This window comes from Sycon ciliatum, chromosome 2, assembly GCF_964019385.1.
Source record: "Sycon ciliatum chromosome 2, ocSycCili1.1, whole genome shotgun sequence".
Classification (NCBI taxonomy): domain Eukaryota; kingdom Metazoa; phylum Porifera; class Calcarea; order Leucosolenida; family Sycettidae; genus Sycon; species Sycon ciliatum.
This window is the reverse complement of record NC_088644.1, coordinates 49,519,803-49,525,893: the sequence shown is the minus strand read 5'-3', so window position 1 is coordinate 49,525,893 and position 6,091 is coordinate 49,519,803.

The window sequence follows — 6,091 nt, the reverse complement described above, 5'->3', positions numbered from 1 at the left end:
CATTGAAAAAGTATGGTTTTTCACTGAGCAAAGCTGAGTTCATGGACGGCTTGTGCCTCCGTTATGGTTGGATGCCGCCGAGGTTACCAACTCATTGCTCTTGTGGACGGGACAATGGTATTGACCATGCCTTGTCATGTCCCCTTGGTGGACCATTATCCGCCATTATGAGATCCGGGATGTGACAGCCTCTCTCCTTCAAGAGACCTGTCACAATGTCTCCATTGAGCCACAGCTCCAGCCACTCACTGGAGAGAGAATGAGACACAGGTCTGCTATTGTGGAGGAGCATGCGCGGCTTGATGTAGCGGTCAGTGGTTTGTGGGGCAGTCGTTTTGAGCGTACTTTACTTGATATACGGGTTTTTAATCCTCATGCACGCTCAAATTGATCTGCACCACACACCACTGTCTATCGGCGCCATGAAAAAGAAAAGCGACGATGTTATGAAGAGAGAGTGAGAGAGGTGGAGCATGCGACGTTCATGCCTGTTGTGCTGTCGGCAAGTGGTGGCATGGGAAGAGCGGCGACATCACTCTATCGCCGAATCGCGTTATTGAGAGCGGAAAGGAGGAAGGAGCAATACTCCCACGTAATATCTTACATCAGATGCCGTCTCTCATTTGCCCTGTTGCGATCATGCATCATGTGTTTGCGGGGTTCACGGGGTCTTTTCCGTGAGCGATCGGTTCGGCATCCGGAGTCTGCTGAGCTGGTTGTTGCTGAGGCCCAGGTTGCTCGCATGTGAGAATCTATAAATTGCAGCAGATTATTTTTATTATAAATACTGGACATGGATATTGAATTAAACTGTACTCAGTGACTTTTTACATTCTACAGGCTACGTTTTATTGTTGTTATTATTGCAAAGCTTTCCTTTTGATCTTCAAAATTTGAGTAATAAATTTCTAATGTATATCAAAAAAAAAATCTAGCTATATCCAGCACTCCTACAATCTACATGCTTGATGTACATGTATGTACCTATATACAGAAGCCTTGCTTGGTAGTTTAACATGTTTTTCGATTTTGACAGCATGTTACGGTTCAGATGGTCGCAAGACCGGGACTCTGCCAACCGGGTTATGGTTGTAGTCAGGAGCACTACGCGTCCTCGCCTTGTATTTGTAACATGCTGTCAAAATCGAAAAACATGTATGTACCTGTAGGTCAACATGGTTCAACATGGTTCAACATGGTTCAACATGGTTCAACATGGTTCAACATGGTTCAACATGGTTCAACATGGTTCAACATGGTTCAACATGGTTCAACATGGCATGCTTATCCAATACTAGGCGAAAATCTGGCAACAATGATGACTGTGATTGTGTTGTTGCGCTGGTCAAAATGCTACAGAGTACAGTATTCTTGCAAGCTAGTCAGCTACCACTGCAGTAGCTACTACAGTGTATTACAATACCTTCTAGGTTTGACTCCCACTGTAAAACGGTAAACATCACCGCACACAATTTTGGCTATTTTGAGGGAAAAAAGTGATATTAGTCACCTTAGTCGATCTTCCTTCCACTTTAGTTCTAGTCACGTGATTTAGCTGGAGCGGCCAGGTATGGATGATGACGGAGGTAGTTGGGATGGCAACAAGTCATATGAAATGGGCCAAAATGGCTGAAAATGTGTCAGAGTCGGAACAGTGGAATGAAATTGAACCAGAAAAATTCAAAAATCGAACGGAGCGGGAATATCGCGCTGAAGATCATTTGAGCGGATCTGAAATTCAACGCAAACTAGGACAAGAGTGAGTCAAGGATAATCTACGAAGGTGGTGCGTATCAGCCCTGCCGCTAGAGTTACGGGGTTCCCTCAAGAGTTTCTGACCATCTCCACTGGAAAGTTGTTTTGTGAAACTTGAGTTTATCACCTTGTAATGATGCCAACGTGATGCCAAAAAGGCAAAACGCCTTTTGAAATGCTTCGGAGCGACATTGCCGCAGTAAGCAGCTGAAGGTGAAAGCTAAGATCCATTAATCGACTTGATCAGTGTCATAGAAGCAGTAAAGGGATACTGAACATAAAGACGGAAGAAGCCTCACCAAGCCACTTACAAGTTTGCTTTAATATCTGAGGTTTCTAATAGTGTTGATCATCTGGCATAGCGGAAAGATCAAGATGACCCGAATTGCCAGAAGGCTGTTAAGATTGCGCTCACCATCCCACCATCATCTGCAGCTCCTGGATGAGTATTGTTCTCCTCTTTTTTGAACCAGAAAAATTCAAAAATCGAAAGGAGCGGGAATATCGCGCTGAAGATCATTTGAGCGGATCTGAAATTCAACGCAAACTAGGACAAGAGTGAGTCAAGGATAATCTACGAAGGTGGTGCGTATCAGCCCTGCCGCTAGAGTTACGGGGTTCCCTCAAGAGTTTCTGACCATCTCCACTGGAAAGTTGTTTTGTGAAACTTGAGTTTATCACCTTGTAATGATGCCAACGTGATGCCAAAAAGGCAAAACGCCTTTTGAAATGCTTCGGAGCGACATTGCCGCAGTAAGCAGCTGAAGGTGAAAGCTAAGATCCATTAATCGACTTGATCAGTGTCATAGAAGCAGTAAAGGGATACTGAACATAAAGACGGAAGAAGCCTCACCAAGCCACTTACAAGTTTGCTTTAATATCTGAGGTTTCTAATAGTGTTGATCATCTGGCATAGCGGAAAGATCAAGATGACCCGAATTGCCAGAAGGCTGTTAAGATTGCGCTCACCATCCCACCATCATCTGCAGCTCCTGGATGAGTATTGTTCTCCTCGAGTCGGCAATGTAATACCAGCAGCAATGTCGCATTGAAAGGTCACATCAAAGTTAAGCTAATGCTACAGTAAAGGGAAACTGAGTAGGGACCTGCGAGCTTACAACTGCGGTCCATCCTGCACAGCGAGAGGCAGAACATAATGTGGGTATCTTGATTTTGTTTACCCCGACACATGTGCATTCCAGACTGTCATATGCTGCAGCCGATTTCGAATTTATGACGTTCTTTATGATCCTTTTTACCCACAATTCCCACTTCGGTTATGAGCATTAAAGTGCACAACGAGCATTCAAACTAGCATTATTTGCTGAAATAACGAGCAGTGCCGAAAAGATTATGTAAAATAAACGGGCATTAGCCGCCGATTAGGCCTTGACAGATTATGCTAATATTTTCGTGAAATTATGCTTTTCGCATTGCAGAAAAAATTGCAGAATTATGCTATTTTATGCTAAAAGTTATCATATTATGCCGCATTATGGTCACATATGCTGCTAATGTATAATGGTTTTGTGCAAAATATCAGGGGAATTTTTTTGTAGAGGGCGTTGTACCATGTTGTACTGTAGTACCAAAAGTTCAACGGGGTCCACGCACCGTCCGACCTGGCTACGACCTAGCTACGACCGTCACTGATTGTAGTGGACTGGACATGGTATCAAGGGAGTCGTAAACCTACGACTTCCTGGTGCATCTACTTGTACTTGTAGAACATGTACAACTGTATGCAATTTCATGCGAACAGGCGGATTATTCCAATTTTATGCGATTCGTATGCAATTTGCCTCGAATTATGCGATTATTCCATTTTTGTAGGAATTATGCGAAATATTATGCTAGCATAATCCGTCAAGGCCTACAGTGCTCACTAAAATAATTAAAAAGGGCTGGAAACGTAGATTCTACCACTAGCCCGTGGCGGATTATGCCGGCATAATATTTGGCATAATCTAGCTTGGGATTTCGTCAAAAAATTATGCTCCGGTAGGGTCCAGCGGATTCTGCCGGCAGAAAAATTGGCAGAGTTCGGTACTTTTTCTGGTAAGTTTCATGCATGTTTGGTATGTGGATAAAGAAATGGAGCAGAATTCGAGGAATTGCCCGCCACAAGGTTTGTATGGTTCTGCCAATTTTGCTGCTTTTCGAGCAGAATCTGCCATTTTTCGAGCAGAATCCGCCGGTTAGGCCTTGGCGGATAATGCTCGAAAAGGTGGGCAGATTCTGCTCAAAAAGAAGTGAAATCGCCAGAACATTACAAACCTTATGGCGGGCAATTCCTCGAATTCTGCTCCATTTCTTTATCCACATACCAAACAGGCATGAAACTTACCAGAAAAAGTGTCGAATTCTGCCAATTTTTCTGCCGGCATTATCCGCCAAGGCCTACCGCCGGTCCCTATGCAGCTCCGGCATTTTATACGGATTCCAACGTGTAAAGTCGGCATAATCTTTCGGTTTAGACTAAAATTATGCTTAGGGGCATAATACATTATTATTATTATTATTATAGACAACACCTCATGGCATGAGAAGAAAATCAGCCAGTACGGGAGATGTGGGTGTTAACCAACCATGGTGAATAAAAGAAGAAAAGAAGAAAAGTAATGGTCAAGACGGAGAAGCATGGGAGGGACAGGTGATGGTGAATCTAGTGAGCAGATTTAAATGCGTCCAGGGTACTGGCATTGCGCGTAGTAGCGGGCAGCGCGAGCCAAGCATGAGTTAGCAACAAAGAGTGGAGAGCGTGCAAGGGAGGACGTTTTAGCCAAGGGGAGGGCAACAGAGCATCTTGTCTGGGAGCCATCTGTGATTCGGAACCAGTTATACACGTTAAGATGAGGAGGATGTAGAGCTAGTTTAAATTTGTGAGCAAAAGTGCAAATTATTTTTTGACGGTGGGTCGACAGTGGGCAAGCATTTGCAAGGACATACAGGGAAGCAGAAGAGTAGAGAGGGGTAGACTAAACAGGATACGAAGAAGTTTTCTATGGTGGATTTCGAGACGCTCAGCGAGAACCGAGGACAAGCCACACCAGCTAACAGCAGCGTACATGAAAAGAGGCAGGATGTACAGTTTGTAAAACAAAATTTTACATTTGAAAGGAAGATGGAAACAATGGGGACGTATAACACCTAGGGCAGAGCTTGAACGGCTGCAAAGAGCATCAATATGGAAAGACCAAGAGAGACGATCATCAAGCATTATTCCCAGGTGTTTATGGTTGGAAACAACCTTTATGGGTTCTGGGAAATCAGGATGGTGTAAAAGTGACATGGATGAGATTGGGGGAAGGAACATTATTTCGGTTTTAGTCAGGTTGGGTCTAAGTCGCCATGTTTGCATCCAGCGTAGGACACTGCATATCTGAGCCGACACTCGAGGTACAAGAGCCGCTGAGGACGAGGATGCTGACAGTAGGGTTGTATCATCAGCTAATAACGAGACGCCTGGGCCTATAGAGGGTAAATCATTTACGTATGCTACGAACAAAAGAGGTCCAAGTATGGAGCCTTGGGGAACTCCAGAAGACACTGGTAGAGGATCAGAGTTGATGGAGAGGGCAGAAACAAACTGTGATCGGCTACTCAGATAGGACTCCAGCCAGGACAGAGCAGGGCCAGACACACCAAAGACAATATGTAGATTGGCAAGGAGGCCACGATGCCAGACAGTATCAAAGGCCTTTGCCAAGTCAAAGAAACAGAGAGCAATATGGTGTCGAGCATCACGAAGGGTGGCAATGTCTTGTACTAGACGAGCTAGTTGGTCAGAGGTTGAGTCGTTGCGCCGAAAGCCAGATTGGGAAGGGCTAAGGCATGGTGAAATGTGGCAATACAACTGGTCGTAAAATACCTTTTCACACACTTTTGAAAGGGAGCAGAGAAGAGATATTGGACGATAGTTTGAGGCTTGTGATCGGGAGCCTTTACACTTGTAGATGGGCGTGACCTTAGCGATCTTCCAACGATCAGGAAATACGCCGGAGGAGTAGGAAAGGTTGAATATAAGGCACAGTGGGTACGCCAGAGATGGAGCCAGAACTTTGAGAACTTCATTTGGTAGGGCATCAGGACCAGGGCTTTTGTTGCTTTTTAGTCTTTTTAGGTAGCTGCGAACAGATGATGTGGTGGTATGTATAGAGCGCAGATCAGAAGACACAGTCGCAGAACGTTGCAGAGGTGGTATTGGAGAGGAATGGTCGTCTGGAATACCAGCTGATGTAAATTGCGTATTGAGAGTATTAGCTACAGACTTGGGGTCAGTCACCATCGAACCATTGGAAGCTAATAACGGCGGTATGTCTTGACGTGTACTAGT